Source organism: Engystomops pustulosus, chromosome 1 (assembly GCF_040894005.1).
Source record: "Engystomops pustulosus chromosome 1, aEngPut4.maternal, whole genome shotgun sequence".
Taxonomy (NCBI): domain Eukaryota; kingdom Metazoa; phylum Chordata; class Amphibia; order Anura; family Leptodactylidae; genus Engystomops; species Engystomops pustulosus.
Genome location: NC_092411.1, coordinates 200,450,565 through 200,476,582, shown reverse-complemented (window position 1 = coordinate 200,476,582; position 26,018 = coordinate 200,450,565). Strand labels below are relative to the sequence as shown.

The 26,018-nt window shown below is 37.2% G+C and overlaps 1 protein-coding gene across 4 annotated transcripts in view; it reads right to left on the bottom strand.

Annotated features, from left to right (window-relative positions):
• Nucleotides 1–26,018, bottom strand: part of BMPR1B (bone morphogenetic protein receptor type 1B) — a 264,614-nt gene that overhangs the window by 111,850 nt on the left and 126,746 nt on the right. For 3 of the 4 annotated variants that reach the window (XM_072117926.1, XM_072117903.1, XM_072117912.1), the window contains one exon: nucleotides 18,796–18,865. The exons of the other annotated variant lie outside the window; for it this stretch is intronic. The gene's annotated coding sequence lies outside the window, so the exon portion shown is untranslated. The remainder of the gene's footprint in view (nucleotides 1–18,795; nucleotides 18,866–26,018) is intronic. 4 annotated transcript variants of the gene reach the window in all.

The following is a 26,018-nucleotide window of genomic DNA, read 5'->3' as shown; positions in this document are numbered from 1 at the left end:
AAGGCTTATCAATCGATCAATTCGCTTAGTTTTTCCTGCTCCATACCAAACTACCTATAAGTGTGGATTGTATGTTCAATGTGACTTTTTCTGACAGTAGATGGGATTCCCTTTTGTACTAATATTTTATTTTGCAGTTGCCTATACATATTTATTAGCTTTACGAACCTTTTAAGCATCAAAATATGTAATCAAAGTCATTAAAAAATTTCTGGGATAGAAATAATACTCTTTACATACTACTTATGATTGTGCTATGGTGTATTTGCACGTGTGCAAGTGGGTTTGAGAGTGTATGAAAAAAGATTAAAAAACTTAAAATATAAAAACTTTTCCACTTGGACAGAGAAAAAAAACATTCACACACCTGTAGGGTGTGAAAAGGTCAGCAAAACCCATCACCCAGATAAGGATTAAATTCATCTTATCAAACAAGTCTTGTATTGTGAATCAATTTACCAATGGGGAAATTGTAGCCGTTTCCACCTCATTTACTTCCACAGTAGCGATGTGATGTCAATAGTTTTAAACATTTAATTAGACGCACTACATGTTTTATGCTCTACTAATTGTAAAAAATGGTGCCCAATAGTTTTTTTCTCTGGAAAAAAAAAATCAAGCAGCTGTTAAAACTTTAATTGGGTGAATGGCTCCACACAAAGAAATTGACCCCATGCCAAGCTAATTTTCCAATTGTAAACAAAAGTTCCCCGATATATTAATGAAATTATTGCTGAATGTTGTGTTTAACCGACTGACCTTACCTTGGAAAGAAAACCAAAAAAACTAAACACAAAAGAGCCTTGTGAAGAAATATTAAATTTAGATATACAGTAAATTGGTAGGTTTATTGGGAAAAGCAAAACATCTTTCTGGCATTCCGGCACTGGGATTGTCTACCTCAGTATACCTAAGGTGTACTGTAGCATTACGTGCATGATGAATTTCTATGTACGATAGATAAATGAACCATATATTAGTTCCTCACAATGGTTAACCCACATACATTGAGAACATATTTCCTAGATATTTACTGCAGCTGAATCAAAGGTCATGATGATTCAAAGTGTTAGGCAGACATTGACCTTCTGATTCACATTGTACAGGAAGGGCTTGCCACATTTCTTAGTGATTATACGTTATGTCTGCAATCAAATCTGAATAAGTATGTTATACAAAAAGCCCAATATATAAAAGAAAAAAACAGAAGGCAAACCACTTGAAATTGTGACACAAAAAAAGCCCATAATAATGACAAAAGCATGGCAATGTGCCGTCTTACACAAATAAGAGTGGGAGAAATTATAAGCAGAGATGTTACACTAAGTTACTGAAAATATTCTCCATATCATTTGAATAGGAACTAAGTTGTAATGACTAGTTTCAGCCACTATGCAAACAATGGAGTTGTCAGATTACTTTCTCATTCTCCATTTTTTATCTGGCAAAAATAGCTGATCTGTTATGTTGGGTGTTTGATCAAACTTATCATAAGGATTTCTCCTTAGAATAGGTCATCAATATTTTTGGCCTGGGAAACCCCTTTCAAATCTCCATATTTAATTCACATGTTTACCAAACGACTTACTTTAAGGGGACTAGACTTCGTAAGAATTAAACACTTATTCAGTGACGGTTTTAGACAAAGTGGGGCTCCAAAATAAAACTATTTTATGAACAATCACATTCAGGAATATTTCTCATTTTAGTCCTGTACAATAATAACACTGTGTAGTCTACAAACAGTAGTATGGTAAGACAATCTGTAATATGGGAATGTAGAAGGATTTTATAGGAGAAAGACAGATGATAGGTAGATTGACTATAGAAGATAAAGATGAAAGACAATATAGATTTATAGATACATAATAGATAGATTTATAGATACATAATAGATAGATTTATAGATGCAGAAATATAATGTAGAATATGTATAGATAGATAGCTACATAGATAATAGAAAATAAATATAAAGATGCATAAATATAATGTAGATTATACATAGATGGCTAGATAGAAGATAGATATGAGAGATAGATAGAGTAGAAGAGAGATAGAAGAACAATAGATAGCTAGATATGAGATAAATATGATAGATAATAGATAAGAGATAAATATGATAGATAATAGATAGTAGATAAATATGAAAGATAGGTAGATAGAAGATATATGTATAGACAAAAAGCTAGATAGATAAATAGTTATTAGACAGATATATAGATAGGAAATAGACAAATTATAGGGGATAGATAACTAGACAGATAGATGATAGATAAATAGAAAGGAGATAGGTGATGAGCATCTTCACCCAGTCATACAACCTCTGCCCACAATAGTCCACATGGAGGGGGCACCTTTAGGCAAATGCCCAGTTTGCCCCCTAATGCCAGCCCTAATCTTATAAACCACTAAAGTCAGCTAAATCTATTGTTATTGTTAAATTTTACCCAAAAAGCATTTGGTATAGTTGTCCACTTTCAGTAGCTTTCATCTCATGTGTATAGGTATCTTCAAACAGCCATGTGTTGGATACAAGAGTATTAACCTCATGGAGGTCATAGACTAATTTGCTGATGTATCTACATTATTCAATGAGTAAAGAGAATAAAAAGAACTTCATATAAACATGATTGATCTTCACTGTGATGAATTAGAACACATGGATGGTGTAGATGGTATCAGATAACTGCCTATGAAAAAAAAACACCCAATATTCATTCTTGGTTACATCTTAGCAATATATTTGAATAGGAACTCAGTATTAGTGAACTTATTTTATAACAAAAATATGTTATATAAACGGAGTCAGTCACAGTCTATCCCCATGTTGCTGGTTTCATTTACTACTTTTAGAGACTTATTGGTCTCTGTTGAGACTGGGATAAATATGTCTCAACTGGAAAAAATATTTCTCAACTTGGACAAATACATCATAAATAGTAGTATAAGAAACCAGACAGTGGGGCATATTTATCATACAGCGCATGATAGCCCCGCCGCTGCATATTCGTAGCGGCATACATCAAGAGGCTTCCGCCTCTTTCACATATGAAAAGTCGCCGGCAGCAGCAAGTGCGCCGGCACGGGGACAGTAATGTCCCGCGCTGGCCCACTCCCGGTCGGCCGCGCCCTCAGCTCGGCAGGCCGCACCCCCCTTCACGCCCCACTGGCGTGAAGGTGGCGGGACGGTGCAAATAATCGCAAGTGCTAGCAATAAGCTAGCATTTGCGATTATTTCAGGGCCTCTGTGCCACTGGCATGGCGCAGAGTTCCTGATAAATATGCCCCAGTGTGGTGATAAGTCACCCCTTGTGTGTTACATAAATAACACACCATTATTATAGTGTCATGTTGTGAGTTGTATGGTAAATACATTGCTGTATGGTATAAACATGCATTACTACAACTGAGCTCTGAATAAATTGTTGTACTTACATAAAAATAACTATAATATCCAGAACACATTCTGAATTACTTTTGCACTGGCAATATAATACTGTATTGTAACAATAGAGGTCGCAGTGAGCCAATTGGCCATGGGGGACTATAAGATGGTGTACAACACTTTGATATTTCCCGAGGTTAACCAACCCAAAATAAAGACTTCATTAAAAACTATACCTAGAAAGCATTGCCCTTACCCCAAGCTGCAATTTTACAAAAATCCGTTTGAAAACCTATATGCAATGGACCTGATGTGAGTTATTCACACTTATTGAGTCATGCATATTAAACTTGACTTGCTTTGTCCTGCCTTCTTATTCCTTATTGACAGGTCGCAGTGATATAATATTCTGCAGTATGGAGAGCTCTGTTACATCATTGGGCACTTAAAGTCATGTGAACAGAATGAAATCATTTAAGATCCTGTTATATTTGCAACATCTACCCCATATTTGTATCTAATCACATGAAATCACAGCATGCCTCCATGGAGGATAGGGAGAGGATGGGGAAGAGTAAAAGTCCATGGAGGCTGAAGTATTTTCATGTGATCAGATATATGCATGTTGCACAGTTTGCTAATGTGCTAAAGGACCTATGATCAGGGGCGCAACGTGACCAGGCAACAGCGCCCTTAAAAAGAGAGAGGCCCATACGGGTGCTGCAACAGCTGCTTTCTTCCAGGCATGGAGGCTTTTAAGGGTTACACAGTAACCTGCTGTGTGCCCAGAGTGTGCAGCTTCTCTGCACCAATAAACTTTCTTCAGCATCTTCTGCTGCTTCCTCCCGGGCTCCTCTCTGACTACTTACATGGCAGACGTACAGGACGGAGAGGGGAGGAGGGTGCAGGGACGCTCTGCTTCCCAGTGCTCTCCAGCTGCTGCTCCTTTGATGCTGTCCCCAGTCCCCTGCTGAAGTCCTGTCTGACATGTAAGTATGTGAATTATCAATTTGAGGTCTATATATTGTATTTGCATGTATATATTGTAGTGTACATATATTCATATATTCAAGTGGAAATTGTGTGTACTGTATGTTAATATGCTTGATTTATATTGTATTTTGTATATTGTATTTTGCAGGTATATGTAGGTATGTGGAAATACATATCCAGCACCCTCTAACTAGCATTGTTTAGGGTGCGGTAACACATGCCACTAGCGCCACCTGAATGCATGTGTGTTTCTAATGAAGTGCATGTGACTGCACTCTCAAATACAATGCAAGCGCAGCATGCGACCATACCCTAAAAAAGGTTTGGCCCAATTACATATGCCTTTCCACTAAAAACACATGCTATCAGAAACAAACATTTATTTACTAAGGGTCCCATGGCCGCATTTCCGTCGGGATTTCCGACTTTTCGGGGATCATGCCTCCAGGACAGGGATTTAGAAAGGCATTGTGTCGCACATGATCTTATTTTGGTGCATCGGCACCGTCTTTCACTCGACAGAAATTGGGGACTGAGTTCGGGATTAAACATTTATATTGTGTCGCAAGACAATGCACTTTGATGCACCAGGAAGAAGGTGACCTGAGCAGTGAAGCAACTCATGCAGGATATCTGGCACACAATCTTAGTGAATTGCGGACAATGCACAGCGTGGATCACGACAGGACCGGGTAAGTAAATGTGTTCCGTGGTGTTATGCATGTGCAAAACATGCGTTGCTCGATCCAGTGGAAACGCATATTAGGCATATTAGCCACAGTGCAACAGCAAGAGAGATTTGCCTAATGTTATCGAATTATTTAACAATATGTTAACGTACGTGATTGTTAATGCAACGTTAACATACACATAAACACATGCATTAATGGTTGCGTTTTCTAAATGCAAATGTTAACAGAAATTTAATTAGGCAAATCTCTCTTCAGCTGTTGAATTGCACTTTGAAATGCATGCATGAAAGTGAATTGAATGCACCCTTGTATTAAAACATGTTTTTTTTCCTATAGCCAGCACACATCCCCATTAACAATTGGTATTATTAACTTATGCCACGCTCACACAGTGATTTTTGATTTTGCTTTGAGACACATTTCAAAGGCTTCTGCCCTGATCACATATTGAGGTAACATTGCTTTTCCATCACATTTGGCACAATGAAAACTTAAAGCGAATATTTGATATTGTTTGTGTAATGAAAAGTTATATAATTTTCCAATATACTGTCTGTATCAATTCCTCACAGTTTTCTAGATCTCTGCTTGCTTTCCTTCTATAGAAAGCTTCTGTGTTTACTATAGTGAATAGAAATCAGTTCATGGGGATGTGATGGACAAAATGCACCTTGTGAACGCAGCAGTTTTTCACAGTTAGGGGGTGGGGGACCCTGTTAGGAATTTTGCCCTGGGGTCCAGGTGAGTCTAGTTACGCCACTGCCTGTGATGACGCTGCCTGGTCACATCACATGCTTAGAAGAGAAATGAGACATGAGGAGGAGTAGATGGGAGTTGCTAGTCAAGCAGGGCACGCCCCCTCTGATGCCACTTGATTTATTTGGATGTAAGGGAAACAATTTTTAGATAAAAGAAGGCTGTCAATTATCTTATATGACTAGAATCCTGTTACTAGCTGTATATGTGAAAAGGTGGTGACAGGTTCTCTTTAAGCATTGTAAAGTCTTCAACTTTATTCTGCACACTAAGATTTATGACACAAGCTGCTAGACATTTCCTCCACTCCCCTTAGGAGATAAATACCTTTCTAATGTCAGGAGTAATAGTATGGGAGTATACAGTCAACAGAGACAATAGAGAAATACAGAGCTGCAAGGCTTATAACATTCTCAGCCTGCTTGACAAGAACACACAATTTTGTTTTGAAACATGCCATAGAAGCCGATACTTCTTTTCTCAGCCTTCCTGCCTAATGTACCACTGCTTTTTTTTTAATGATTTTTGAATAAGTAACTATTAATAAGTATTTTTTTTTATCAAAGAAGAGAAAGCTGGAATAAAATTTTTATGTTACCTTTTGACCTGAGATCAACTGATCTCTTTGTGCGTCTTACTACAACTGTTAACAAACAAGAGAATCCAAGGTAAAGAATCACCATTTTTTTAAAACCTAAATGATTTTTTATAACACTCTTTTACTCTATTTTCACTGTATTCAGAGAAGCAAATATGTTTTCCAATATGTAAAATGGAAAACAATGTCTCTTTTTGCTACCTTGTAAGGCAGCGCCCTTAACACCAAGCATGACCTACAAGAAGTCTAAGAACATGATATCCCACATCATGCTTTTAGACTTCTTGTAGGTCATTCTTGGTGTTAAGGGGGCTGCCTTACAAGGTAGCAAACGGTGGCATTGTTTTCCATTTTACACCTTGGAAAACGTATTTGCATACTTCCCAGAATTCCCTAGTGGAGCATCTAAGGCTTTAAGTCTCCACACGCCTTAGAAGGGCTATCCTCACGTACAATAGAGGCACCTACCACCCAATCTACCTTAATAGGTAGATCCGTGGTGGTAGGTGTCCTTTAATGAGCAAACTCTACATTAGGAGAATTTTTACCTTCTGACCCCTGTATTCAGAGAATACTAGATGTCACTTCTGTGCTCAGTCGGCATACACCCAATTTTGTAGATAATCATAAGAAATCAGGTTAAAAACAGTATGTCTGCAGGATCAGAATATCAGGATACACAGGGTTAGCTTGTAGTCTGTAACCATAGAGACAATTAGTATGCAAAGGATTTCTATGCAAAACTGTAGACAACATGTAATGAAGTTTATTTACAAAATGTATAAATATATATATATATATATATATATATATATATATACAGGCAGTCCCCGGGTTACGTACAAGATAGGGTCCGGAGGTTTGTTCTTAAGTTGAATTTGTATGTAAGTCGAAACTGTATATTTTATAATTGTAGATCCAGATAAAAAAATTTTTTGGCCCCAGTGACAATTGGAGTTTAAACATTTTTTGCTGTAATGGGACCAAGGATTATCAATAAAGTTTCATTACAGACACCTTACAGCTGATTATTGCAATCTGGGACTATAGTAAAGCATTCAGAAAGCTTCACCAGTGGTCAGAGGGGTCTGTCTGTAACTATGGGTTGTCTGTAAGTCGGGTATCCTTAAGTAGGGGACCGCCTGGAAAATCTCTATGTGTATGAATCTAATCTGAATTGTACTTTGAACTTAATATATGAAAATAAATGAAAAGGAATAGAAGTGTGCATTGTTCTAAAGAGAAGACACACTTGGCTTTTAAAATAAGGGGTTAAAACAACCTGGCCTTATAATTCACTTAGTAAAAGTCTTCAGAATGGATGTATTTTTGTTTTACTCGCTAAATAAATGAAACGCAGATGTGTCCAGAGAGCTGAGCTCACGACAAAGTGTTAAATGCTACTGGCAAATTGAACTGTTAGCCCCAATTTTGGCCTGTATTTGAAACGGCTATGTTTGTACAGCTGCAAAACTACATTCAAAACGAACTGCTCTATCAATCGATGCAATAAATGATAGACTTTCTTTCCTACAGTATTTTTAAATCTGTCCTTCTGCTTGAATTTGGAATTAATGTTTAGAAAAAAAAAGTTGGATTTCAAGTCAATCATGTGGTTAATAAAACAAATACATTTTGGATATTGATACAAGAACATTATGTGAGCTTTTACATTGTAGCATTAAGTAGGTGAAATGAGTGCACGACATTGGCCTCCATGTTGGCTGATCACCAACTAGCTGTCAGAAGGCAGTAAAATATTTACTGTACAGCATTGAGAGCTGTTAAGGCAATCACTTGCTGTCTAGAATGACCACAGAAAAAGAATCTGTCAAGAAATCATGACTGGATATCTTAAGAAACTCTAAGCAATGGTACTAAAGATGAGATGACTTAAAGTGTTATTTACATCTTAAAAAGTGATAGCATTTCACTAGTATATACAAGTGGGATCGACCTCTAAAAACCATTGAAGAGAGTTGCTCCGTGTTGTAGTTCTCTCCACAACCAGGTAGCCAGGTATGTGGCTTCATCTCCTTTATCTCCAGAATCAATGAGGGTCTTAGGGGTTGGATCCCTGTTAATCATTAAGTGATGGGATCACATTATGCAATAGAGAAGAACAAAATACATTAATATTTAGACTTTTTAGTATTCTCTACTTAAGACGTGCATCAATTTGTAGTCTTAAACTATCTGTATGAAGTATCTTCACACAGTTGAATATGTCTGCCAGTGACTCTCATTACAAAATCATTACAATGAATGAGAGTAGTTGCAAAAATTTGTACTATTTCTTTCCTTCATGAAAATAGTCCAAAGAGAAAATGCCCAGCTCACCTGTCTCACATTGTGATGCAGCCCAGTGCATGGAGCTCACCCCAGACTCCAAGGGGTACAATTAGCACGTCACAAAGAAAATAGGTCCAGTACTTGGAATTCAATTTCTCCTCCAATCAGATCAAGACTAAAGCTTCCTGCCGAAACGCGATTATCAGAATATTGCATTTTACATTGTCTATGTGAATAAATTAATTCCGACTGTTGGACCTATTTTCTTTTTTCCTCAGTTTTAATAAAAAGTGCAGTCAATTAATTTTCACTACCAATTTTCACTAACTGCAGACATTTTCTTTGTAGTAGCGTCCAATGTGTAGTAGTTTTTGTGCATTTCTAGTACCCTGATATTTAGATATTTAACTAAACTGCTTGTGGTAGCCAATTGCTGTAGGTTGGGCCTGTTCAAGCTACTAAATTTGAAATGCGTTAGCAGAAATAGTTTTATTTACTGAGTGACTACACCCAAAATACATAATAGGGGAGATATATCAGTCTATCTACACCAGACTAATGGAGTGATTTGCACATGAAACGGCTTGCGCTAAATTTATTTCAGGGCATAACTTTGAGGGAAGATAACATTTGCCAGAAAATTCAGAAACTAGACAAACTAATAGCTGGTCTAAAGTAGACTCCACAGTTACTAAGTACTACAGATACATCATCCTTGCATGATTTATCTGGTTCATTTATACAACTGGGGAATCTAACTCTTCACTGGTCTATTCCCTGACACTTTCATAAATCCCCCCCCCCCCCCAATGTTTCCAATGCATTGTTGGCTCAAATGGTGGGTATCCATGCGCTAGAGCACTCAATTTAAAAACTGTGACAATCACTGTCTTATTTGATCTTGAGAGGTTTTTCCAGGAATAGGCTAAACAGTATGGAAAAAGGTCATAAAATATTAGTGTAGCATAAGGTTCATAAAGCAGAAATGTTCAATATTAGATTATACAAAGTCAACAAAATGATCCTTTTTTGAATGGAAGATAGCCTATTTCTTTTATAGGATTTGATTGTATGGCCCATATAATAACAAGAGTATCCTTTCTTAGAACTTTGTGCTGGGTGCTACCAGTTACATATGTCACTAATTTGTCTGTCACTGTGCTAACAGTAAAATATTGTGTAGGACACATCCCTTTGACAGTTTAATTTATTCATATATTTATGAGACAAATAAAAGAAGAATGGCAATCTGCAAATTTCTAAGAAAATATCTTCAAAAATTTAATTGAGGAAGTAAGCATTCACCAGAACACACAGGTCAGGTGTTGTGACCGACTCTATTCCAAGCAAATCTATGACTGTCTAGGTATCAATCTAATCTTCAGGAAGCATGTTATTCAGCAGGAGGAGCTGAGTAGAACACACATAGGGGGTATGTATCATTGCACCTACATCAATTTTTTTTACTTCAAAATGTCTCAAAAACTGCTAATTGATGCCAAATTCTTTTTGCTATATTTGTTTAGTTATATTTGTTTAGTTGCAAACCCATATTAGACATTTAGACATTGCCTGCCTAATGATAAATTTGCCTAATAGTTTTATGAGAAAATATTTAGTATAACCTGTTGTTATGTATTGATGTCTTAGCTCGTTATGCTTTAAAGCAGTCATCTAGTCTTAGGGGTCGTCCTGTCAGTGATTGACAACCATCCATCTATGGCTGCACATATCAGCTGTCAAAAAGTGATCAGACCCACCCCCTGACTAGATGACTGCTACTTGGCACAGAAAGATTTTCCCATCTAACATTTTTGATTTTTTTGGGAATATGGCATCTTTGGATAGCTGGGACTTCAAAAGGCTCATAAGGAATGAAGCTTAATCTGCCCTATGGTGTTTCTTCCTGTCATATTTTCCCCTTATCACTGTAATGGAAGAGATTTGGTCATTATTGTTATTATAATATTTTGAGCTCATATTTAGGCTAGTGCATGAATGGTTAAATTTTGGCTAGCCATACACATTAGATAGCTGTTAGCTAAACACTGGACATCTGTGGCAGAGGCTTTTCGCTCAAGGGATTGAGAATGTTGAAATGCTTCATCCTTCTTCTACATCTGCATTTGAGTGACTGGAGGCTGCTACTTTTCTCAGATCTGACAGACTATCATCTTAGACTTATGGACAGCTATTAAACTTCTTGGGAGGCAAGTGAATGGGTTTTTTTTTTCAACGAAAATAGGTTTTATTATATTTCATACACCAGAGACAATTTTATTTTTTACGTTTTTCCTACCATTAACATTTCCGACGTAGAATAAATATTCATAGTGGTACTGATCGAGCATAAAAGTATACCAAGATACCTCATGACAAATCATAAAGCTGTGGAAAAAGCTATTATTCTGGTTTCATTCAATGCTTCTATGTCAAAGAGTATGTGATAAAGACACATACACAAGTCTTAACACCATGTATGGAGTAAATCTATAGCCCCCTCATTAGTCAAGGTAGCCCACCGCTATTTTTATTGAGAGGAAATTTACACTCAGATAACATAAACACTGCTGCAGGCACATCTGTAATTTCATGTTCAGCTCAATATTAAAGCGAGCCAAGACTTGCGTATTTAGCATGCAATTTCCATAAACTACGACCTGATTAGCTGACCTGTTAATGAGCCCGTCTGTTCTGCGGAGCAGGAGTTTTAGTAGGACAAGTAGCCTCTGTTCTCAGGTTCAATCTGTTACAAATATAACAAGAATAAACTTTGGCTTCAACCTGAAACCTAACACGGACTGGAACCTTCCATAAAAAGCAACCCACCCATGCTCTTAAAAATTTTATGATTATTGTTGCTGAAATAACATTTAAATGGAGCTGAAGTTTCAGAGAAAACAATCTATGTGCATACATCTTAGCTATTTTAGCTTGCTCCTCCACTGTGTTTCTTGGATATAATATGTTCCAAGTTACCAATGCTCCATTTAGATCTATCCTGCTCTGCGGAGCAATAGTTGAAAATTGGAAAAAAGGGTATATGGCCAGCCCATATGCCAAATAATTTATTGCATTTAAAAAGTAATCTCCATAGATCATACTACTTCTTTTAGGCATGTTTTCATGTAAATTATGAAAACTGGCTTAGATAAAGAAGGTGGAGTGGTCCAACCGCACATGTGCCAAGTCAAAAATGAATGTCAACAATGTTAGTATAGTAAGCAATAAAATATACCAAATATATAATTACAATGTTCTCATTTATTTGAGAAAGTGCTTAAAAAAGGAAATTTCATTTTAAATATTCCCTGCATAATGCTTTGCTGTTCCTGTGATTGTGCTTGTATTGCCAGGTGCCTCCGTAGACTTCAGATAATGAATGGTTGACACCTTCTGATCAGCTTATTGTCAAGCCTACTCAAAGGGGTTGTTTAGTCACTAAATGTTGCCCTAATTGTGTTTATCTACCTACATTCCACAGATTACTAATTACATGTAATTATCAAATCTTCTCTGTTCTCCCACAATAAAAGTTGCTTTATAGACTCATCACCTGCATGTTTATCACTCATTTCCAAAGGAAACCATCTGCAGGCAAAGAAGTATCACTGGTCGCTCATGTGCAGCCTCTCCTCTGCCCAGAGTGCATCCCGTGCTATGGGCACTGAGCCAAAGTGCCAAAAGTCCTGTAAATGTGTACATCCAGTATTACGCAGCCTAAGGATTCTGGGAGATGTAGTCTTTTAAGGATAGTGGAGCAGCCATCTTTGAAGATCCATCACAGGAACACAGCAGGACTCATAAACAGAGGAGAGAAATAGGTAGAGGCTAAGAGGGGCTGAATTGCATTGAATAAAGATATAATATAACAAAATGAAGAAAAAAATGTAAAAAAATTACACAGTGTCACCAGACTACTTCTTTAAAAAGTCATGCCACAGTGAGCGGCAATGAACACCCCCCAATTGCAGTGCCACTTATTACCCTCCCTGTATGATGGGAGGTCTACTTAGGTATTGGGATGTCAGAGACTGGGGATTTATAGATGCCATAAGAGAAGAGACTGTTATAAAAAAAAAAAGGAATTGTGTATATTGTATATATTTTTAATAAGTTTTGTGCCGCCTTACTGTGTTCCAACAGTTACTAACCCTTCTTCCTTTATTCTGACATTTATTGCTACTTTACTGAATGACAGCTTGTAGAAGCATGCATGTTGTCAGGACTGCAGACTCCAGTTTATCTTCAATAGCTAAGAAGCTGCAATGTTCAGATAGTTCCTAATTTGATTCATTTGCAAATAAAATGTCCTAAACCTTGAAAGAACTCATCAGAACTCTATGTCCTGGGTCAATGTAGTTTATTCAGATTGTCAGACTCAATTTACCAGTAAGACTTTGACACTGCACACAGAACAAGCGTTTCGAAATCACTAGACACAACTATTACTGCAAGTGCTGATATATTATCACAGTGATGAGGACAGAGAAAATGCTCTGGATTTATGGCACACACTAGAGAAATGCCTAGTCTTACCAAAGAAACTCAAGAAATATTCATTTTTAAAAGCTGAAGCTTCTAATATTGCTTTTTTGTGATTACAGAATGGACTATAAATTGTGAAAAATGTCAACAAGTATGTTTCCAGGTCAAGAACCTACTACAATGGGTCTGTTCATTTTAAATTGAGATTTCAGTATGGGGTTGGATCAGGAGGTGCGGAATAATTAATAACATTGTTCTAGATCACTTGTTTTGAGCAATGAACCCTCAAAGAGAGGTGAAAAATGGAGAAAGAGGCTGTATTAAAGTTTTACTTTACATGTTACACCAAATTTTTTGCACATTTATTGTATTTTTTCAGCCTGCATTTTTTTAACGTTTTATTCTGGTTTATCTTATATCTGGCACAACCACGTATCAGCTGTTCAAAGCAGCTGCCAGAATTACCATCTACAGTAACAAGTGAATGGGAGCTATTCTACAGCAGCCTGAGTCGACCACTACACAGAGGATCCAGCTCCATTCTCTGTGTTACTGCCAAATACCTGGTGATGGAAAGAGTTAAAGTATTTCTCTTTAGCCATCTTATCACTATATTGATCCCTAAAGCTCTAGTATTTGGTAGAGTATGAGTAATGGTCAGGCTCTGATTTCAATGGCTAATAAAGAGCTACTTATAAAGCCTTGACCTTAAAGGATGATCATCAGTATTATATTGATTGAGGTTCAACATCCAGACCCCACATTAATCATTTGTCCCAATGCCCTTTCGCCGCCGAAACCAATAGACTGAATGGAGCCAGAAGCAAATACTCCATCTAGTATATATTAATGGTGGAAATAGGATAAGAAAGTCACACTATACAATGAATTATATAGTGGATTTGCTGTTCCCAGCTCCATCTTCTGTATTGGTCCCGCCTCTGACAGTACTGAAAGAGCTGATATGATGCTGTTGATTTCTGGAGGTCACTATCCATAGGACTCTAGTATCAGAAATGCATAAGAAGCCAGACAATTGCATTAACATCACCCAACACAATTGGGTGGAACTAGAATGCAAACTGCAAACCAGCCCTCATCATTCGGCCAGGTAAATGTTTTTTTTACGGCTGAACCATGAACAACAGCTTTTTCAACATTAGAAAAAATTTCAGTACAAAAAACTAATTTCATATCAAAGTGGTTGTCTCAAACAAAAAATAGCTTCAAAGTCGGATCACGATAATATAAAAGCATAACTCATGTGATGATTTCACAGTGGTTCATTGCTATCCCTTCAATTGTCCAGTTGTTCTTTGTAATAATGATGTAACTACCCACACATCGCAACTTATATCATATCCTGCCCTCAGTATTGATCACAAAATATTCGTTGACTGAAGCTGTCACATTTGTTACATCAGGAGGACAGTTAAGAGAGACCCTCAAACATCACCGCACCAGAAGACAAGACAAGCTTGCAGATTAGTATAGCAGGAGCCATATTCCATCTGTGTATCAGGAGTGTAGCTGCTCTTTAGGAAACTGGTAATGTGTCAAGTCCCTTTATGTGAGGGCTCTATAAGTCTTATTGAAGGAGAATATTACAGACCCACACTATATATAGATTATCATTCAAAGGGCAAGTGACCAGGAAATACTTCAGGCGATTCTCTAACTCATGCAGACAAACAGACCATATATAAAGATCATAGAAGAGAAAAAAAGATAGTTAACACTCACCAATATATAAAATATCCTTTATTTTATCTTTTTTTTAAAGTGATAACTAACAGGAGAGAGGGAATAATGCTAGATCATGTGTCTAACTATCTTTTTCTTTTTTTATGATTGTCAATAGTCCCCTATAATGCTCCATATATATATATAGAGCACCAGCCTGAACCGTTGATACAAGGCAGGATGGATCCATGCTTTCATGTTGTTGACGCCAAATTCTGACCCTACCATCCGAATGTCGCAGCAGAAATCGAGACTCATCAGACCAGGCAACGTTTTTCCAATCTTATACTGTCCAATTTCGATGAGCTTGTGCAAATTGTTGTCTCAGTTTCATGTTCATAGCTGAAAGGAGTGGCACCCGGTGTGGTCTTCTGCTGCTGTAGCCCATCTGCCTCGTGTACTGTGCGTTCAGAGATGCTCTTCTGCCTACCTTGGTTGTAACGGGTGGCGATTTGAGTCAGTGTTGCCTTTCTATCAGCTCGAACCAGTCTGCCCATTCTCCTCTGATCTCTGGCATCAACAAGGCATTTCCGCCCACAGAACTGCCGCTCACTGGATGTTTTTTCTTTTTCGGACCATTCTCTGTAAACCCTAGAGATGGTTGTGTGTGAAAATCCCAGTAGATCAGCAGTTTCTGAAATACTCAGACCAGCCCTTATGGCACCAACAACCATGCCACGTTCAAAGGCACTCAAATCACCTTTCTTCCCCATACTGATGCTCGTTTTGAACTGCAGGAGATTGTCTTGACCATGTCTACATGCCTAAATGCACTGAGTTGCCGCCATGTGATTGGCTGATTAGAAATTAAGTGTTAACGAGCAGTTGGACAGGTGTACCTAATAAAGTGGCCGGTGAGTGTATATACACACACACATATATATATATATATATATATATATATATATATATTATCATGAGGTCATCCAACCATCCAATACTGAGCTCCAGTAGAGTGACACAACCACTTGTCAATGTATTCATAGATTATTATAGGAAGCTGAAGAGTAGTACAAAACAAAGATGATCCAGAAATGGTATTTCATGATTAATACATTTTGAAGAAAGTCTTGTACTGCCGTGCCTGTTTTTTTAAATTATAATTAAGTTCAATGGACATGTTATTTTCAATGTTCTGCACTTGGCAAATAACTCTTTAATTAAGTGCAGATGATTACTGACAACACCCACTCATGGAATCCTACCCTCTTTCCCTGATCAATGGTCCTGATCAATCTGACATTCTCTGGAAGATTTTAGGCAGGAATAGAAAAGAGACTTTTGAGAATGGTTGCAATTGCTGGCTGTCTGTCCAAAGGATAGTGGGGGGGGGGATATTAAAGCTATGTTCACAAAGACCAATGACAACTGCACTAAAACCATATCTTTCTGATATTGCAAAAACATTGTGGCAGATTTAGTTCAGATATGCAACAACCCTAAAATCTACACATAATTTGTTCTATGATTTGTGAATATGGCTTTAAAAACCATAGCATTACATAGCATTCTACACAATATTGTGCATACCACCTGTGTCACATATTAGGTCTCAATGTCTGTTAAGATAAGATTATCTTAACAGTTTACTGTTAAGATAAGATGACATGTAGCAGTACTACTGCTGTTACAATGATACTAATAAAATCGCCTATTTGGCTAATTTTGCAGATAATGGTAGAAATGTTGGCATTATATGTTGCATTTGAAAATGATCCAATTGTGAGAATGTTATTTGCTATTAATGTTGCTTACAAAAACAAATAAATGTATCAGCAGCACATAGGTAAATAATGGAGAGCAGAAGGCACATTTACAGTCACTCTAATCTGTGTCTGTGCTATATAGAGCTACACTTTTCACTAGGGGAAAAACTTATTGGAGTATTAGCTCACCATCACACAGGCTTTCCTTCACCTAGCAAAAAATACAGTTAGCGATCCTAACCCTAAATATGTCCAAAATTCCCCTCCCAAATCTATCTAGAGGTAAGCAGGAGGCATATCATATTCTGATTAACCATATCTGTGCTATGTGATTTCTTTTAGTTAGGTTATAAGGTTCTTCCTAAAGTGAGCATTCCCAATGTAACTTTCCAAAAAATCCTGCCTGGATTTACTAGGAATCACCAAACAATGTAATAAATACAGTAAAGATATGAAATAACATTTTCCCATTTCAGCATGTCCTCCTATTTAATGATTAACAGATAATAACCTTATAATACATATCAGAGGGTTAATATAAATCATAACAACATACTAGTCCTTCAAAGCCATCACCAAAGCATGAAATACATTTCAATATATTATCTAGCCAAGACATCAAATACTGTATACCCCTTGGTGTCATCATTAGAATCACCTCGTGATTCCATTAAATATAGACTCATGGCCAGTACTAATATCATTACTCTCTAGGGAGGGAGCACAGTGATTGAAATGTATGTGACTTTTATTTGGAAAAGATTGATATATAGTATTACAACAGAGAGGAGTCTATTTAAAGCTGCTTAGGATGTGCAGTCACATAAAACCTGCAATAACAGGATTATATAAAATGTCAGGTCAATACAAGCCAAGAGTGGATCTATCTGCATCTTTGTAAGAAACATTATGTCATTATGTCCCTGTAGGATATAAGACATCACATCTGCACTGGCCCAGGTAAGAAGAACTTCTAAAATGCTCTGTTTCCATAAAACATTCATCTCAGTGAGCTTTGGTATGACATACATACAGGTCATGTTCAATGTATAGGTCTCTTGTGTTACTGTTAACCATAAGCTTATATTACAGCATGGGTGGGAGTACACAAACACAAGGGCTAATGATGTCTGAAACATTAATGTCCATTGGAATCCGTTCAAATTTATTTTATGTAATGGAAAGAAAAATATGCTGGAAAAAAGCATTTGTTGAGAACTTTCTTTCTGGCTTTGGATAGTTTAGGTGAATTGCCCCCACCAATACATGGCATGGAAGCAGATGGGCCAGGTGTGCCCACTCCTTATATCACATCATCTTGGAGATGTGCAGTTGAGACACTATGATTCATATGTGTTCATTCACATTTGAGGGATAATAGGTAAAAAGCAAGAAGAGAAAAATCTTACCCCAAAGTATATAAAAAAAACCTGCACACTCACGACCAGTGCACAACTAGGTCACCGCTATAAACAACCTAAAACCCTTCTCTAGCTTAAAGCGAGTCACAAGGTAATGGTAATAGGTACAATATAATCTATAGTCTGTAAATATCAATATGCATCTTTAACAAATTTGCATCTCCTGACATCATCTCCTGATATAAGAAAACCTTAAAAGCTAAAACCCTGAATATTTCTTTTATAAGTGACCGGAAAATACCGGAAATAAATTAAATATAATTTATAATCATAAAAATGATAATCATAAATGCACTGTTAGCATTGTCAATACCATTAGTAATTGGGCTTCTAACAGGACAATTGCTGAACAATATAATTATCTAATCTAAAAGTAGAAGTCTTGAACATACGAGCATTTCACATATGAGTAACATCTGTCTACTTATATTTATTCACTATCAATGAAAATCAAAGAAATGTACGGCATTTACAGAAATGACAAGACATTCTCTGTCCTAAAACAGAGCAGCTGGTTTACTGTATTTCACATCACGTGAATATGTGTGAAGGCATGTAGCTGGAGTATCTAAGGGGTTAAGAGCATAAAATACATAAAAGTGAACTGACACAGGGGACGCCATGTGTGTAACGCTGGGTTAGATTAGCGAAACATTTGTACTGAACACGACACCTGCTTGTTTTCGACAAGAACACCAATATATAACAGTACTGTACTTACCCTACACCTCACTGTCCACTTCTCATTGCTTCCAGAGTGTTGGGAATTGGAGAAGGAAACCTGATGATGGCTGAAATAAAAAAGGTAAAATCAGAACCCGTTGAGCCCCTTCTGTAGCAGATTTCTTCTCTGCCCCTTGCTGTTCTGTACTGTGTGAGCCTCCGAAGCTGTAGTGTTGCGGTCTATAAATATTGACCCTAACACTTGCTCAGTACTTTACTTGCTCATGGAACAGGTCTGTGTTACCGTACACCATGGTAATACTCAGATGAAGTTCTCAGCTGCTCAGACAAAGCAGTGGATTGGCTCACTACCCTCCAACAGAGTGCCTGCCTGGAAATACCATTTCACTGCCAGCTATACAGATGCTGTGTGCCTTTCCAGGGGCCCAAATCAGGCGAAGAAATGAAACATACGTGCTCACCTTCTGAAGGAAACATTCAAGCTACTTCACATTGCAGATCTAACATGCATAGAGTTCCATATGTCAGACCCTGATTAAATATGACTGTTCTGCCTCCCACGCTGCTTTAAAAAAAGTCACTTCTTTTGGAGGGTGGCAGCATTTGATCTCTACTGCTATGCTTTTGGTACCCATGCAGAGATGCGGGAGGGTTTAGGGTGACTGGGCAGCTTGCCCACAAAAGGTACTGTTCCAGATTTTAATTTAAAACAATTAAATGCTTAGACTTGTACTTTCCAGCGTATGCTCTATAAATTGTATTAAATGCCAGTAAAGTAAGGCAAATGGCATTGGCTGCTTTATAACAGGTGGCATCAGGTGCGGCATTGATTTCAATTTACACTAAAAACTACTTAATACTTGTACAATAAAAGAATGTATTAATATTCGTTAAATAATCAATAATCAAATATAAAGCAATCATCCATGAAAATGAAATTCTACAAACAGCACTACATAGTGAACACAAAGGACACAGGTTTGGTTGTTGCAAAGCTTGCAGGCTATATTGGGCAATTATAATAAGAACCTTTTACCATAATCTGTCATACTGTCCCCCACCTTTCTTACCTGCAAAAAGAACCTTAACACCCACCTGTTTAGAATTGTGTATTACATACAATATACCCATTATATGCATTCTCACATAGGGGCATTCATTATTGGCTTTCTAACAATTTTTTCTTCCCTTTCGTGCACCTTGTACACCATATTTATAAAGTGCTGGGGCCACAATTTTAGTTCTTTTCCAACACTCAAACCTTTTTTTATTTTTGACTGCTCAATTTGGTAATCCCGACACTTTTCTTGCACTTCTAGGACATGTTAGTGCACGTGTCTATCAGTACAATGTCAGGGCACCTGCGTATTCATTCCCTCTCCCCCTGCCTGTGTTGGTTGTAATGCTGCAATGAAGGACATTTTTGGATAATCAAGCTGGGTAAGTGCCATGCTTTCTGCTTTTCTTATAAGCTAATACTATGGATCGAGTCATGGAGATTTGATCATAGAGCATTACTGCTTGTTTGTTAACTTTGAAATCTCCATCTATTTAACGAGGACCTGTAAGGTGATTAAAACACTTTAGCTTCTCATACCAAAGTAAGCAGCTCCCTAGCCCTCTCCTAGTTATAGCATTGTTAAATCTCTAGCTTTATCGGAACATAACGATAAGCTAGGAAACAACGCACTATGTAGCGGTCCGATCGTTGGACCTAGCTTACAGCGGTCCGGCGCATTCATGAGGGGGGAGTTGGTGTGGGAGCCTCATAAATACTTCGGACCATTGTGAGTAAGGTCTGACAATCGGACTGCTACCTAGTGCATTTTTCCTAGCTTATATGTTATATGTTTCGATAAAGCTAGAGATTTAACAATGTTCTTACGGGGGAGGGCTAGGGAGCTTCTTACTTATTTATGAGCAGCTAAAGTGTTTAAATGACCTGACAGGTCCTCATTAAGCGACAGATCCAGAGGATTTAAGAATAGGATTTTTTGAGGTAGTGCCATCCTTGCTATATTTCATCTAAAAGCTAGTCTACCGAGTTCTATTTCACCTTCATATATGTAGATACAGGGACAATTGTACCGCAAATGAACCGCACAATTTGTGCTCCAAAAACACAGACCCTGCAACATTATTTATGAATGCTCCCCATAGTGACTTCATTCACACTTAAATATTGGTTCTTGGAGCTTAAAGGAAACCTACCACTTAAAAGTGGTAGGTTTAGACACATATACATGGCACCAGCTCAGGGTGAGCTGGTGCCAGATCATATTTTTGTTAGGGGAACAAAGCCCCTATCGCCGTTTTATAAGTTATATTAACTTATAACTCGGCGTGCCGCACTTGGGCATGGCGAACCATGCGCGTACCCGTGCGTGCGCCGGATTCTAAAGTGCTGGAGAGCCGGTGACGTTACCGAGCTCTCCGGCACAATATCAGATTTTCAAGGTAGGTACAGGAACTGCATCTATTGTGTAGTTTTGACAAATCTTATGGATATACATCCTAAAAAATATATAACATATATTAAAATGCATTATTTATGACAAAAATGAAATACAAAGAAGAACCCCGAAAGGAAAATGGAAATATTAAAAACACTTAAGATACAACTGACAAACAAGAAGGGAGCTGAGGTCACCCTTTATTAACATGGCCACATAGCCCTAATATGGCTTAAGACAGAGAGGAACCCATGTCCCAATACTGCTCACATGATATGAAGATTGATAAATAGCAGAAAGACACAATATGCAAATACTGACTTTATGCATAATAAAGAAAAAAGTATTGGTAAAAAAACATTTGTAAAGCATATGCATCTGAAACTCCACTACTTTTCATAAATGTGGCCCTATGGCCTGTGAAGTGTGCAGGGTGTGCGACTAAGCAGTAACACGCCCCTTTAGGTGCAGAAACTTAGAGATAGTAGTGCAAAGACAGACAGAAAACGTGTGCAAACACTTTAATAAATATGGGCCAATATGTGTAGCTTTCTCAAAAGATTCTGGTACAGGAAATCTGTTTAGCAATGAATCGATTCAGCACAACCGAAAATAATACGCATTCAAGGCGTCAAATGGCTAACTTAAAGGGGTATTCCCATCTCAGCAAATTAATGTTATTGTTTGTATTATAAAAAGTTATAGAACTTTCCAATACACTTTCTGTATCAATTTCTCATGGTTTTCTAGATCTCTGCTTGCTGATCCTCTATAGAAAGATTCTGTGTCTACTTCCAGTGTAAAGAAATCTGACCATGGTCACACAGGTGCGCAGCTCGTTAGTATTATAGAGAGTAATCAGAGCTGTGTGATACATTGAGACGTGCACCTGTGTGACCATGGTCAGATTTCTGTCCACTGGAAGTAGACGCAGAAGCTTTCTATAGAATGACAGCAAGCAGAGATCTAGAAAACCATGAGGAATTGATACAGAAAGTATATTGGGAAAAGGTATAACTTTTTATAATACAAACAATAACATTAATTGGCTGAGATGGGAATACCCCATTAAAAAAACTTACTTAAAAGTGTTCAATATTCAAAATCATACACATTTACAAATTTTGAAACCACAGAAATTCATAAAAAGTACTCACATTTCATAACTGAAAGCAGTAATGGTGAACTGTATCTCTTATACACAGCCCATTTCCCATTATGGACTACAATATAGCAACACTAACAGCATCACAAAAACTCCATCTGACATTAAATATATGAAGTATAAAAAGTAATAAATAACACAATAGTCCGTACATAATAACCTGCCAAAATACAACAAATAACCATAGCAGCCAATATGCAAAGTGAATAAAATATGTCGAAAACAAAAAGAGCAACATTAAAAATACTAAATGAGGCGTGTAACATAGTGTGAAAGGAAACCTACCACCACAGATCTACCTAATAAGATCTGCTGGTGGGTTCATGCTGGAAGCCCCTTCCCTATATTACCGTATTTTTCGGACTATAAGGCACACAAAAAATCCTTGATTTTTTCAGAAATCAAAGGTGCGCCTTATAGTCCAGTGCGCACTTATATATGAACCGTACTTACAGACAACAGCTGCCTTGAACTGTGCACAGGTCTGCCACCTCTTGGTCATTCATCCTTATATATGAACCTAGACGTTTTAGCAGGCACTTAATTATGGTGCGCCTTATACTCCAGTGCGCCTTATAGTCCGAAAAATACTGTATATTTTGCTAATTAATTAAGTATAATTTGATAAAAGCAGTATTATGTAAATTAGCAACAGAGATTTTCTTCAACAATTCTATGCCTGTGTCTAGATGATACTGAATACAGTTGTTTATACATACAACAAGCCACTTTTCTTGGGTCCTGTGTCTTGGGTAAAGTGAGGCCATTTTATCAAAGATTTACTGTAGATCAATAGATAGACTGAAGCATAAATAGATAAATACACACTAATCTATTTATATAGGCACATTCTGGAAATGTATGTGTGTGTACATGTGTACATGCATCCTTAAGAACGTGTTAAATGCCAAGCCTCTATAATCTGTGTGATATGCAATTTCTTCAGCCAACAGGTGCAGCAATAATTCCTTCTCAAATACAACTCTTCAGATTTTGGTGACATACTGAAATCTCTACTCATTGGCACACTACACAAGTAAATAACTTAGATTCTTCTTAACAGAGTTCTTAAATTGACACTTGGCTATAAATAAATTGTCAATTATGCTTTAAATGTTTAGTTTTTTTTTAAAATACTTCAAGCGCATGCTGCTAAAAAGGTATTCTTTGTTTTCTTTACCTCGATTAGACACACAGTACAATGACTAACATACAGCAGAGGACAATGGTGTATCTCGTGTGTGGTTGACCCTTTAAATAGTACCAGTTGCTACCTGCATTTTCTCTGAAAAGGACCATCCCACATAAGTTATATGAACCTAACAGCAAGGAGGATGGTACCAAATCAAATTGGGCTCCTTCTTTTCAGAGCTGTAAGGAAACTATATGGCCAGCCTCTATGTTAAATACAACCTCGAAAACACATGTAAACAAGAGACTCAGGATATTGTTGCATTTTCATTAACAAAACCAAGTGTTCGGTTTAATCAAACTTTTTCAGACCCCATATACTGCTTCTCTGTGGCCTTTCTAATATGAAAACATTCCCTGTTAGTTGCACATACAAGTGAAGAGCTGAATTAAATCTTTGACCCAACCTGCCATCACTCCATAAAATTTGAAGACCTGTCATCATAGCTCTAACATGAACATTTCTTCATCATCTCATATGTTACACACCTGCAACTATCTGTGGTCTACTTAGTGACAGCAAGAAGAGAAAATGATCCCAGACATATTCACTGCACCACCGCTGTGTTGTGTAATTTAAGCACCAGCAAAAACACTATTTTTAGTATTAGCCATCATGTAATCTCCTGTTAACTTCCAAGTACTGTCCTCCTCTCATTTAGACCATGGAACAAATTTATAGATAGATAGATAGATAGATAGATAGATAGATAGATAGATAGATAGATAGATAGATAGATAGATAGATAGATAGATAGAATATATATTAATCTATGTCTAAAAATAAATAAATAAATGTTAATACTTTTTACCTATGCATCATCCACTCCTGAGTCTTGCCCTTCAAGAATTGACAACTAGGAGGTTCTTTACTAATACAGGCAGTACCCCGGGTTACGTACAAGATAGTTTCTGTAGGTTTGTTCTTAAGTTGAATTTGTATGTCAATCGGAACTATATATTTTATCATTTTAACCCCAGACAGAATATTTTTTAAACTCTGTGACAATTGGATTTTAACAATGTCGGATTTTCATAAGCCAGTACATTACAATGTGTCGTAATAGTACAGTGTGCGATAGCAAGAGTCTTCCCGCCATGCCATACAATTATGGCATGCATCCGGAAGGGGTTAATAATCATTTATGTTTTAATATCCTAGTAAGCAAGTTAAAGCTGTTGTCCACTTTCAATAAATAATTCATATGGTCTGTGTAAGGAAAAGTTTTTTATACTATTTTTACAATGGTGTAAGGAAAACGTTGCCCTTTTTGGCAACCTTGGTTTGGCTTTAATCTCACTTTATCTCATAAAAGTCACGCTTGCCTTACAAGGTGGCCAAAAGAAGTAATGTTTTCCTTATCAAATCCTGGAAAACTTATTTGAATATTTCTCATTACAACTGTGTAATTTATAATCTTTACTAATTGTCATAGGAAACTTTAAAAAGTTTCAATTATGTTTATATGACACTAAAATATTCCATTGTTTTCTACATAGAAGGCATCCACTCACTTAAATATCTGACCGCATGAGGCTTGATTTCCTTGTTTCATAGGTAAATAGGGTGTTTTTGAGAAACTGAAAACTAAAATAATAAAGTGACAACGAAACAAAAACTAGTAATGCGGTAGGAATATATCATTTTATGGCTGAAAAGAATTCACTGGGGCTAAAAACCACAGAGAATTAATGAACCTGGCCTTATTCTTCATTTGGTCATCATTAGAAAATTATTAGAATTACATTTGTGTAGCATGCCTATTTGTACTTCTGTGGATCATAGATCATTGTCATAACATAATTCTTCTTAAACATCTGCAAAATGTATTCTATAGAGAATGTAAGATCTATATTGTCCATATGGATTATGCATTCGCATGCACAGTTTCATTTCAACAATGCAGATGCTGAACTTGTTTATTTGAGAGAATAAGGGGAAGTCAGTAGCAAATAAATTGTGCATAAATAAGGACTTAGGCTATATTCACACTGCCGTTGCCCGCAACAGGGTCCTATATTTTTCCAGGTACGGAGCGGTACGGTGCCGCAGGCGTGCTGCACTGTACCGCTCCCGTAGGGCGCCGTGCGCCCATTGACGTCTATGGAGGACGTATATCGGCCGTATATACGTCCTCCATACGTTAGTGTGAATGTAGCCTTAGGGTTAACAGACAGGGTAAAGTGACCCTAAATATATAACAGACTGTGCTCCATTAACCGCTTCATGTCCAGGCCCCCTTCCATTTTGGATTTCAAAAACCATGGGGGTGATTTATCATATTTTTTAATTTTCTCAATTTATATCCTTTTTTGTGCAAAGTTTGTGGCACCTGAGTTATTGCGACAGTTCTCTGTCTGACTTTGCACTGAAAAATAACACGCAAACTGTTTCCAGATGTATTTATAAAGTGTTTGTAAGTGTTTGCTGCATTGTGTCCGACATGCCAC